Source organism: Haemaphysalis longicornis, unplaced genomic scaffold (genome assembly GCF_048455015.1).
Source record: "Haemaphysalis longicornis isolate Haplotype H1 unplaced genomic scaffold, Haemaphysalis longicornis Haplotype H1 scaffold_2, whole genome shotgun sequence".
In the NCBI taxonomy this organism is placed as follows: domain Eukaryota; kingdom Metazoa; phylum Arthropoda; class Arachnida; order Ixodida; family Ixodidae; genus Haemaphysalis; species Haemaphysalis longicornis.
In genome coordinates, this window is record NW_027526295.1 from 66743722 (window position 1) to 66755491 (window position 11770).

The 11770-nt window shown below is 47.4% G+C and overlaps 1 long non-coding RNA gene across 1 annotated transcript; it reads right to left on the reverse strand.

The window, feature by feature from the left end:
- Nucleotides 1-3202: 3202 nt before the first annotated feature.
- LOC144167164 (uncharacterized) lies at nt 3203-9780 on the reverse strand. The gene is made up of 2 exons (XR_013321868.1): nt 9622-9780; nt 3203-3661 (listed from the first exon to the last, which is right to left on the reverse strand). It is a non-coding gene; the product is annotated as an uncharacterized LOC144167164 (long non-coding RNA).
- Between the last annotated feature and the right edge of the window lie 1990 nt (nt 9781-11770).

Here is an 11770-nt window from a genome sequence, read left to right on the forward strand (position 1 = left end):
TAAGCATTTTTTCATCCCAAGCAAGTCCTTTGGACGTCAGCCAGTCCTGAACGACCTGTTTGCGCGAAGACGTCGTAGGCACTGCTTCTTCCAGCCGCGAGTGGTACGAGGCATTGTCCATGACAATTACACTACCTTGTGGCAGTTGCGGCAAAACGGCGCCAAACCACCTTTCAAATCGGGTGCCGTCCATCTCCTCGTGGTAGTCGCCGGTCTTCGTACCCCGAAAGATATCCAGGCAACCACTGACGAAGCCGTCCTCGCTGCCGATGTGCGTTACAATCAGCCGCTGTCCTTTCCCTGACGGCTGCTTCAAACCTGTCGTCAGACCACGCATGAAGGCGTCGTGGTGGGAAGCAACCGTCGTGTCCGTCCAAACAGTCGATAGCGTGTGTCCCGCATTCACCCAGGTTTCATCAAGGTAGAAGATTTTTCGACCTTCCATCCTGTACCTGGCGACGTCGTAGAGGTACTTCTGCTGCCACGCGACAATGTCGTCCCGCTCGATCAGCAGCGAGTTCCGGCCCCTCTTCTCATACCTGAACCCGATGTCATTCAGCAGGCGGCGCACAGTCCATGGCTTGAGAGGAGTAACATCGCCGCTAGCGTTGAAATCCGCAGCAATTGCCTTCACTGTCGGAATCTCATTGCTGCGAAAAAAACGATGCACGGACGACCGCAATGCGCACTTCGTGAAGTCGTCGTACACTACTGTGCGTCGTCTCTTTCCGGCGCTTCGCGGGCGCTTTCGGGAGGGCGTCGCAACATTTCCGTCGTTATTTTTCATCTCCTTCTTCACGTTCATCACCAAGCTCACGCTGACTCCAAGAAGATCGCTCACGGTCGCGGCCGTTTCTTCAACGCTGCGCTCTGGGTGAAGATGCCGCAAACGAACGTACGCGTTCCGGATCATCTCCCGTCCGCAGCTGCAGATGACACGGCCGCTTTTGTTTTTCTTGTACCATCGGAGTGGCGTAGATGACAACGCACCACAATTCTCAGTCGAGAACGATAAAGCACATTCAGATGCGACTTCTTCGGGATCCATGGCGGGAAATGGGGCCGGCAGTGCATAAAACCAGAAGCTGCCAGAAGCAAGCGGCTGAGGGAAAACCCGGAAGAGCAGAAATTCACCATCAGGAATATAATTGAAACTCGCTACTGCAGCTGACGATAAATTCTTTCACGCTTTGCATTAAAACGGGCATAAAGAATTTTAGCTAAGGTTTTTATCTCCGCTCAAAGTGAAGGCGCCCTTACGAACTACTTTTCGGCACGGACGCATTACGGAAAGCTTGGCTCCGAGCGCTGCCTGCAGGTGCAAGGCGGTCGGCCACGACGTCACCTTGATAGAGCGACACTATTGGCTGGAAGGGGGTGGTGGAAGTGGGGGATTAGGCGACGCCCCTTTTTTCTTGACTTGTATCCGAGTATAAGAAACTTTGGAATGTGAAAGATGTATCAAAATTTTGTAGTTTTGGTGTCAGCTTGCTGAATCCAAATATGCATTGTGTTGATAGGAAATATTTTTGGTAATAGAAGTTAGAATTTGGCAGGTTGTTTGCGCCAAGGAAGCACCGCTGTCACCTCATTGCGTTCAATGTGGTAGAACCAACTGGAGCTAATGTATTTATGCACAGCTAATACTTTATGCACAGGACAATTAGATTTGTGGATATCTACAAAGGAATAGGGGAACTTGTAAACCAGCAAGGGGGAGCGGACCCGCACACATTCTAGTGTAACCATTACTAACTATACCGACAATAAATGGTATATTGTCTTTAGCAGCAGAGAGCAAACAGGTTCGAGACGTGCATTTTATTTTTCCATCTTTGTTGAAATGTTTGAAATTGAGAGGAGCAGGCACACAGTTAAGTTTGGTTTCTCTAGTGTTCTTACCTAATTTGCATGTATTGCAAGTGCCTGGCGCAGAATTTTGATGCAATACTGCACTACAGTGCATTTTGTTGTGCTACATGCACATTTGTGACGAGATGGTGAGGCAGGAAGTGCTGCAACAAATCCAGTGTAGTTACGTTAGGCCCCAGTGTTGTACCTGATGCTGCCGGTCGCACAACCTTCCATGTGTCTTCTAGGTGACACCGTGGAAGGGCAGTGGCATAGGGTACCAGCAGCCAGATCTCATTGCGGTGTCCTACCCAATGTCTACACCTGTCATTAGTGGTTGACCCAACTACCACGTGTCTATCAAACCAGTGAAGATTTGGCCCTTGCTCAAACTTCATATTCATGATTCTTCCTTGACGACGTTGACCAGCTGTACTGCACTGTCACTACCTTGTCAACTAGGGACAACTGCATCACCCGAACTCTTCCAAGCCTTACCTTCTCCTTCACAACGGGTGCACCCAAATCAGAAGGCTTCACCTTTCTATCGTTACATGCTTTTAGGTATATAGCCCAATTACTTTTCTATTCCCCATTCCCAAGTTTGCACCTTGCACCTCCACATTGTTTCTAAAAAAACATTCAATTCTCAAAATTTTCTCTAATCGGAATTTTTTTGCATTATGATTTAAAAATATGGGTTTAAGCTTGGAATTAACTTAAACTGTGAAGAAAAAACCGCTATGAAGGGCAGCTCTGCCTCAATGCCTGCCAGTCACCAAACAAAAAGGGAGCAGTAGGTTTGCATTACTTATGCATAGTTACTCACAAGCCAGTGCATCATCACGATCATTGTCGTTCTTGTCATTGTCTGAAGCCATTGTGCAGTCACAGAGAAAGTCGGACTCACTGGAGACAAATTCGAGGTGTTAAGCAGACGTTGCTGCCCGAAGTATTGCAAAAAAGCTGTTTTTTTTTGTATAGACAATGCCACCACAATCATTCCTCATGTTTGACACCATTTTTGTTACATTTGCCAAACAGGTTTTTTTCCAAAGTTCTGAAGGGCCCTTGGTACTAGAACTGGTTACGGACCGTAAAATCACCTTTGGTGCCGAGAAGCACAGCATTGGCCGCAAAGAGTGAGGCTCGCGATTAACTTTCATGACTTCTTTAAGAGTTATTCCTTATAACTGCTTCTAGTGACAGCTGCAAGATAGCTACAACAAGGGTTAGGTCACATGTGCTGCCTCACTGCGGGCAAATTGCATGAGGCCCAGCCCATGTTGGTTACAGAGCAGCGCCTCAGAGAATTCATCCACAGTGTGTCGTCAGTTTCTGCTGCTGAGACTTCACGTTTCTGAGGACTTTATTAACCACTGCACATTACACCACTCGGGAAGCCAGCCCTGCGTTCCACACAGCACCATGTCGCCTACGGGGTCCAGTTCTGCAAGTGCCTTGCCATGGTGGAGCTGGTGAAGGGGGTAGAGCTGTTCCAGGACCTCGTCCACTGTGAGACGCCACCAATGTCAAGCTGAAGGTGGCAGTGGGGAAAGTAGGGAAAAGTGCTCCAAGTCCCATTGCTGAATGGATGGCCTACCAGCACACCACGCTGGCTGCAGATGCCATGCCAACTGGCTGGCAGGCAGGGATGAGCTGGATCGCGCATTGGCTGGGAGGTTTACCTACATGTCGCAAGCTCTGGGGTACCTTCCAAACTGTCCAGAGGCCTCAAAGCAACTGGAACCCACTGGAAGTGATGTGGTTGGCCCCAGTCATTTTGGACTGTTTGGGAGCAGCAATAAGTCTGTTTTGGAGAGAAAAAATAAGGGAGTTGTAGCAGCCAAAGATTATTTCGAAGCAATAAAAACAACCCACAGAAACATTATATGTATATACAGTCCAACCCACTCATAACATCATTGGACATAATAAAGTCACGGCACCATCAACTTACCTATATGTTGTATGGTAAAATAAACCGCTTATTAATTGCACTTATTCTTATTATTGGTTATAACGAATTGAGCCTGACGGTACGAGCCGATGTACAATATAGTATCTGGAGATCTGTGAAAGATCATGGGTGCATTGTGTGTGTGACCAGGCTGTCATCCATTTTGCCCACCGTTTCTCTGTTACGATGCCGGATTTCAGCCTACCGAGTCAAGCAGTGCTTTCACATTTATGGCGCACAGCAATGGAACACCAGACATCAGGGCCTGAATTCTCTAAAATTATGGCTGTAATTTTTATGCAATGTGGCATTAATGTGCACGTTTTCCTTGGTTAGGGAATCCTGTGGAGGAGCAGGAGAATCAGGGTGCATTGTTCTGCCTGTTGCACGTCTCAGCTCGCTAAGACGTGCACAGTAGCAAGACGTACTGTGCGATTTCTACAATCTTCCACTCCTCTGCGGGACTTCCAACCAAGGCACACATGCATTTGTGCACCAATACTGCATCACTTCAAAATGACGACGATTATTTTAGAGAATCTGGTGTCAGTTCAGCCACAGTCAGAGGAAGATAGCTGCTTAACATAAATGCACCAATTGAAAAAATCTCTCCAATTACCCGCTCAAAGATCAGAGGGCCCTGAACTCGGGCAACTGCAGCGTACAGTCAATTGGACTAAGATGGTCACTCATTTGCAATAGCTTCTTCTCCCACACCACATTCCTCTATTGCTTAAATAAAAGTTTACATCACCCTGTCTGTATGTCTAATCTTTGCCCCTAGAAATATATAGCTGCCCTTTATCTCTAAAGTCCCAGCTAAAGTGATGGTCACCATGCTGCAATGAGAAACTGAAGCCTGTTCTGAGCAACTGTGCGGTCCCTCCAGTTGTTTATAACGCACACCACACTTTTTCAGCATGCACGGTTGAGAGGAAGAAATGCCCCAAGGACGAAATTCCACCTCTGCTGAAAAATCTCAACTCAAAGATATTTTTAAAACACTCAGTAGCTTCTTGTGAATTAATTAATTGAGGGTGCCGAATTAGCTGTTTTTCATAAAACCAGCCACAACGATGGCCCTCATGCCTTCGCTGAAGCAAACGTCGACAGGGACAGCCTGCATATGAAGAAAATTCAACAATGGCTAAGAACAGCAGTCTAATGAATTTATATATATGCCTTACACAAGAAAACGAAAATCTGTAAAGGAAAAGAAATATGAGTGCCCATACGCAATATGTTCAGCTAAACCACTTGAGCTGTCCAAGCAACGGGGTCAGAAACACCGATCTTTCACCTAAAATGTGCATGCATGCAGGGCAACAATAAGAGCATTTAATTGAAGAAAATGAGCAGGTCAACTAGTGGAAAAGCTCTTGCGAGTTGATCGTTGTGTCAGTAGGTGGAAGGGGCAGAAAATTAAACACTTTTTAAAGGTACAGCAGACATACCCACAAAAGTTCTTATTAAGGATACGTCAGACATACCCAGCTTTCTCGCTCAAAATTCCGACCTCTCAGGAACCTAGCAAAACCACTTCAAGAAAGTGATATTTGGCATAAAGCAAAAAGTCAACGTGAAGATGAAAACAGTAAGATAATTTTCCAGGATTCTGAATATTTTTTGTGTAATTCGCTGTCAAATCGTACTCCCCATGCATTTCTATGGGATAGTTTCTATGGCTCAGGAACCTAGTCGTGCAACTTGCGCGACTAGTAATCACTGTTGAAAGGACTGCCATGAGCAGGAAAGCTACACGCAAAATTTTTTAAAGGTAGTTTGGAGCACTAGGTTGAACTCGGATGTACTCGAATCTTCACAAGCTTTCCTTTAGTGTGTGCATGCCCGTGGATACCGTTTTGTAATAGCTATACTTAATGCCCGTTTTACAATTCACGTAGTGAGAGCAGTCGGTCTTGATTTTTACACAACTGGCCAAACCGCTATTGCTCACTGAAGCTAAGGCTGACGTAGCTGTCGCAAGAGTTACGCCCAATAATTTGTTTTTATTATTAACAGTGGCTCAGGCTAGTCAGTGAGTGGAAGCGGTTTGGCCGGTTGGGTAAAATCATGGCAGACAGCTCTTGCTTTGTATTGTGAAATGGGCTTAGGGTAGCAGCTTGGGGTTCCACCCGAATTAAGCCAGAGTTAGTCCAATACGCAAAATTTTTTAAAGGTAGTTTGGAGCACTAGGTTGAACTCGGATGTATTCGAATCTTCACAAGCTTTCCTTTAGTGTGTGCATGCCCGTGGATACCGTTTTGTAATAGCTATACTTAATGCCCGTTTTACAATTCACGTAGTGAGAGCAGTCGGTCTTGATTTTTACACAACTGGCCAAACCGCTATTGCTCACTGAAGCTAAGGCTGACGTAGCTGTCGCAAGAGTTACGCCCAATCATTTGTTTTTATTATTAACAGTGGCTCAGGCTAGTCAGTGAGTGGAAGCGGTTTGGCCGGTTGGGTAAAATCATGGCAGACAGCTCTTGCTTTGTATTGTGAAATGGGCTTAGGGTAGCAGCTTGGGGTTCCACCCGAATTAAGCCAGAGTTAGTCCAATACGCAAAATTTTTTAAAGGTAGTTTGGAGCACTAGGTTGAACTCGGATGTATTCGAATCTTCACAAGCTTTCCTTTAGTGTGTGCATGCCCGTGGATACCGTTTTGTAATAGCTATACTTAATGCCCGTTTTACAATTCACGTAGTGAGAGCAGTCGGTCTTGATTTTTACACAACTGGCCAAACCGCTATTGCTCACTGAAGCTAAGGCTGACGTAGCTGTCGCAAGAGTTACGCCCAATCATTTGTTTTTATTATTAACAGTGGCTCAGGCTAGTCAGTGAGTGGAAGCGGTTTGGCCGGTTGGGTAAAATCATGGCAGACAGCTCTTGCTTTGTATTGTGAAATGGGCTTAGGGTAGCAGCTTGGGGTTCCACCCGAATTAAGCCAGAGTTAGTCCAATACGCAAAATTTTTTAAAGGTAGTTTGGAGCACTAGGTTGAACTCGGATGTATTCGAATCTTCACAAGCTTTCCTTTAGTGTGTGCATGCCCGTGGATACCGTTTTGTAATAGCTATACTTAATGCCCGTTTTACAATTCACGTAGTGAGAGCAGTCGGTCTTGATTTTTACACAACTGGCCAAACCGCTATTGCTCACTGAAGCTAAGGCTGACGTAGCTGTCGCAAGAGTTACGCCCAATCATTTGTTTTTATTATTAACAGTGGCTCAGGCTAGTCAGTGAGTGGAAGCGGTTTGGCCGGTTGGGTAAAATCATGGCAGACAGCTCTTGCTTTGTATTGTGAAATGGGCTTAGGGTAGCAGCTTGGGGTTCCACCCGAATTAAGCCAGAGTTAGTCCAATACGCAAAATTTTTTAAAGGTAGTTTGGAGCACTAGGTTGAACTCGGATGTATTCGAATCTTCACAAGCTTTCCTTTAGTGTGTGCATGCCCGTGGATACCGTTTTGTAATAGCTATACTTAATGCCCGTTTTACAATTCACGTAGTGAGAGCAGTCGGTCTTGATTTTTACACAACTGGCCAAACCGCTATTGCTCACTGAAGCTAAGGCTGACGTAGCTGTCGCAAGAGTTACGCCCAATCATTTGTTTTTATTATTAACAGTGGCTCAGGCTAGTCAGTGAGTGGAAGCGGTTTGGCCGGTTGGGTAAAATCATGGCAGACAGCTCTTGCTTTGTATTGTGAAATGGGCTTAGGGCAGCAGCTTGGGGTTCCACCCGAATTAAGCCAGAGTTAGTCCAATCATCAGTAATAACAATGATTAATAATTAACAGGGATTCTGGCTAGTCATTGAGGAGATGCATTTTGGCAGTTTGAGTCAATATCAAGAAAAACTGCTGTTGCTACATGGTGTGAAGTGGGCATGGGGTAGCGGTTTGGAGTTCCATTTGAACTGAGCTAGAGTTAGTCCAATCATTTGTACAGTTGAACCTCATTGTAATGAACAATGATATAGCAAATTATCGGCTATAACAAACTAAATACAAATGTTGGTTGGTCACGCATCATTTCAGTGTCAGAAAGTGGAACTGCAAGAGCTGCACGCGATATCGGCTGTAATGAAGAAAAACCTCCCAACGCCCAAAACTGTAGAAGTAGAAAAGGCCGTTTTGTGCGTGGTCACTGCGGAAACCTTTATTCTGTTCGGTGCTATGAAAAGCCACTGTACAAATATCACGTCCTTCTTCAAATAAATAATAATGCAGGCCTGTTCTCTCAAATGATATTTGACCTGTGGAATTTCACGTTCTCATGTTTGGGTCCATTTAGTTTGAAATGCCACAAGGAGACAGCTAAGGATTAACTCGTTTACAGTAAGTTCAAAGCCTAGAATAATGCGTTTTTGTGGCTAGGGTTTTTCCACTAGCCAGATTACCGATTCGTTAGAGCCAAGTTTTACCTCTACCATTACAACGCCTATCAGGTACAATAAACTAATTTACTGCCACGAAACTACTTTGTTATAATGAGGTTCGACTGTAATTATTAGTATTGAATAATAATTAGCAGTGATTATGGCTTGTCAGTGCACCGAAAGGGCTTAAGAAAGACTGCTCCCACCATGAGTTGCGTTTCCCCTAGACAGAACTTTACTGACAGCTGGCATCCTGTCTGGACAGAACTGTATGGAAAGCATCGAACTGTACAAGATGATCACGTGGCATTAGAACAATCATGACCAGGCCGGTGTCTCAAGTGGCTTAAAGCTCCTGGATCAGCTCGCTAAGGTGGCAAACAATTAGTGGTTGATAATCGAAGAGGTCGAGAGCAGTCCAGTGTGCCAACACAAATTTTAAAAATTTTGCCAATACGTCCGCTGTATCGCTGAGCAATTTTGCGGGTATGTCTGAGTACATTTAGATACAGCAAAAATAAAAGAAGTGACAATAGAGGACGCTAATCAGTACAAACAGCATTCAGTGCTGAGCCCATTCGCATATTTGCGGATCAGACCGCAGGTACAGTTTTGAGAGGAGAGGGGAAGGGCGCTTGTCTAGGGTCCCATCCTGCAGAGCTATCAAAAAGTCTGTTTTCACGCAACGATCTACAGTTATAATACTGCTCTCTAATGAGAAATATACAGAGTGTTGCAGAGAACAGTTTATATGTTGCAACACCCTGCAACATACATGAAAGGGTTGCACCACACATGAAAAAAAAAAGCTTTCAGCAAAACCACTCCCATTATCTTACAAATTTTGCACTAATGTCACATTTCAGTAATATACGCTGTTGGACTAGATGGTGCATATCGCCGGATAAAAAACACGACACAAAAACAATAACATTTCAGATAACAACAACCACGATGCGATCACATTTCACATTAGTTAAGAAACAGGCCAGGCAACAGGACCACTTGGTTACTTCTTGGCGCCGAAAAGGCACTTTTGAACGTGCAACGAGGATGATGAAGACCAGACCAACGTTTATAACGTTCGGCCAGGCATCAGCATGCTCGAAACGCTCGAAAGTGGCCATTTTAAGTTGTTTTTTTACTTCCTTTTTTTTTACTGTCTCACTTGCCTCCAATGCCAATGACGCATTTTTAGGAGGCGTTGACATAACTTGCGTAGGCAGCCGATGTGCCCACCGCGTCAAGCTGGCACATGCGCGGAGAAAATGACGCAAACCTTCGCGGGACAACAAACATCGGTAGCGTTCGCCGTCGTCACAAATTCACCCGCCAAACTGAGACAGATCTCTGAGCACTGCTTGAATGTATCACAAGTAGCGTTGCAATACAGTCACAAAGGCGCCGATACAATTAACTAATACTTACACGTTGAGGGCCAACTACAAATAATTCTTCTTTTCCTCTCTGTAGCACCTGTAGCAGCACAAACACGAGGCCTCCCACATTTCCACAGAGTCGTCAGCTGGACGGCTGAGTGAACAGTGAACTGGCTGGACGGCTGGACGTGTATTCCTCCTCTCCCTTTCAGTTGCGTGCGAACAAGAAATAAAAATTGTTGGCACGCGGCGTGCGAACTAAAAATAAAAATTGTTCCCACGCGGCGTGCGAACTAAAAATAAAAATTGTTCCCACGGGGCGTGCGAATAGGGACACCCCTCGGGCGCTCCGATTGCTGGCAGCGCCCTCTGCGCAGCGCTGCGCGTGCATCAGCGGCGCGGACACGCCTCCCCATAGGAAGGCGCGCGGACGGCAGACTAGCCAATATTCTAGGGACCATAGTGGAAGACTTTCCTCCCTCCACACCCGGTTGATGAGCTGCAGAAGTGGCTCCAGCTGGGTGAAGTCCAGGTTCCGGAGCATCTGATACGTCACCCCGTCAATGCCAAGGGCGCTCCGCCGCTTGGGGCATCGATCCAGGGCTGCCCGTAGCTCTCGGAATGTGATATCGGCGCCGCAAATGGCCACCACTTGCGGGTCCTGGGGGGACTCCGGCCGCAGGTGTAGCTGGGCCGCAGGTGTAGCTGGGCCGCAGTTGTGGCAGAATCCAGCAGCTATCGTCCCCTGCGGGTGGTGCGGGGGCTGCCCCAGGCCGGGTTGTGCGCATTAAAATCCCCGCACACGACAACGTCCTGGCCCAGGCGGGCCCGCAGCCGCCCCACTGCTGTGGCATCCCAGGGCCGCGTTGGACGAACGTAGACGCTGGCCACAGTGGTGTCCGTGGAACCCATGCGCACCGTGACGGCGGCGCATTCCATGGGGCCATCCACGACCGAGGTCAGGTCCACTGGAGCACTGTTGAGCACGGCCTGTGGGAAAACCGCGCTTCGGCTTTTAGTGGCGCCGAAGAAAAGACGCGAAACCCGGCATCCATCGCAGCAAGCGTCGTCGTGTTCTCTTTTCGAATACAAAGCAAAAGTACAGCTCGCGCTGCGTGCTTGACGTACAGCTCCTCTTCATCGTCGTCTTCCTTGCGCGGCTCATTCCAATGACGTGACGGTTCAGCGCGATATTCAAATACAATTTACAACATCCTCCGCGCCCGACAAAGTTCACTCCCCCAACTCCAGCGGGCACAACAGCTGTACTGGTCTAGTCACTTCTCTACCTCCTGGTAAAGCGACCCTACATGCCCTAACATGATTGTCCCTCGATGAGTACACTGTGGTTATCCTACCGAGTTTCCAGAATGTTATGGGCACCTTGTCTTCCTTGATGACGACTACCTCGCCAACCTTAAACTGGTTATCAGGCTGCACTCCTCTGATATGCGCGCTTCTAAGGGACAAAAGGTATTCTTTATACCAGCGCTTCCAAAAGTCGTTTACTTTTTTCTGCCTGCACTTTCACAGCTTGAGGGTATCAGCGCGATTCGAAGATGGTTCGCCACTATTGGAGCTAGGCAACGCAGCGGACTTCCTACCAGTTAGGAAATGCGAAGGCGTAAGTACCACTGCCTCAGTAGCGTCAGAGGAGATGTAGGTTAGTGGCCTAGAATTTATCGCATTCTCAACTTCTGCGATTAGGGTACCGAGCTGCTCAAAATTGAAGCAGCCCTTCCCTAGTATTTTCCGGAGGCAGCCTTTGACTGATCGAATCATCCTTTCCCAAAAACCTCCCCACCACGGACCGCGTTCGGCAATGAATTTCCAGGTAATACGGTTAGTAGAACAGTAGTCCTGGACCTGGCAATGGCGCAGAAGTCAGTACGCCGCTTTCAACTCACGACTGGCTGCCTGAAATGCCAGGGCATTGTCGGAGTAAACAACAGCGGGCAGACCGCGTCGTGAAACAAACCGAGAGAGAGAGAGAGAAATGACTTGTATTGATTCGTCCTGCGAGAAAGGTGCGGGTCAGGCCACGCAGGGCTTCGCCGCACCTCGTCTAACTACCTGCGCTAGGTAGCGGGCGGAGCCCGAGGCGTCGTGCCCGGCCGGCCGCGCGGGTTACTCGGATCGCCCGCGCCGTCGCCGTCCGCTCGACCCCCGCGGGGGCCGGGAGGCGAGGGGCGCTGGCT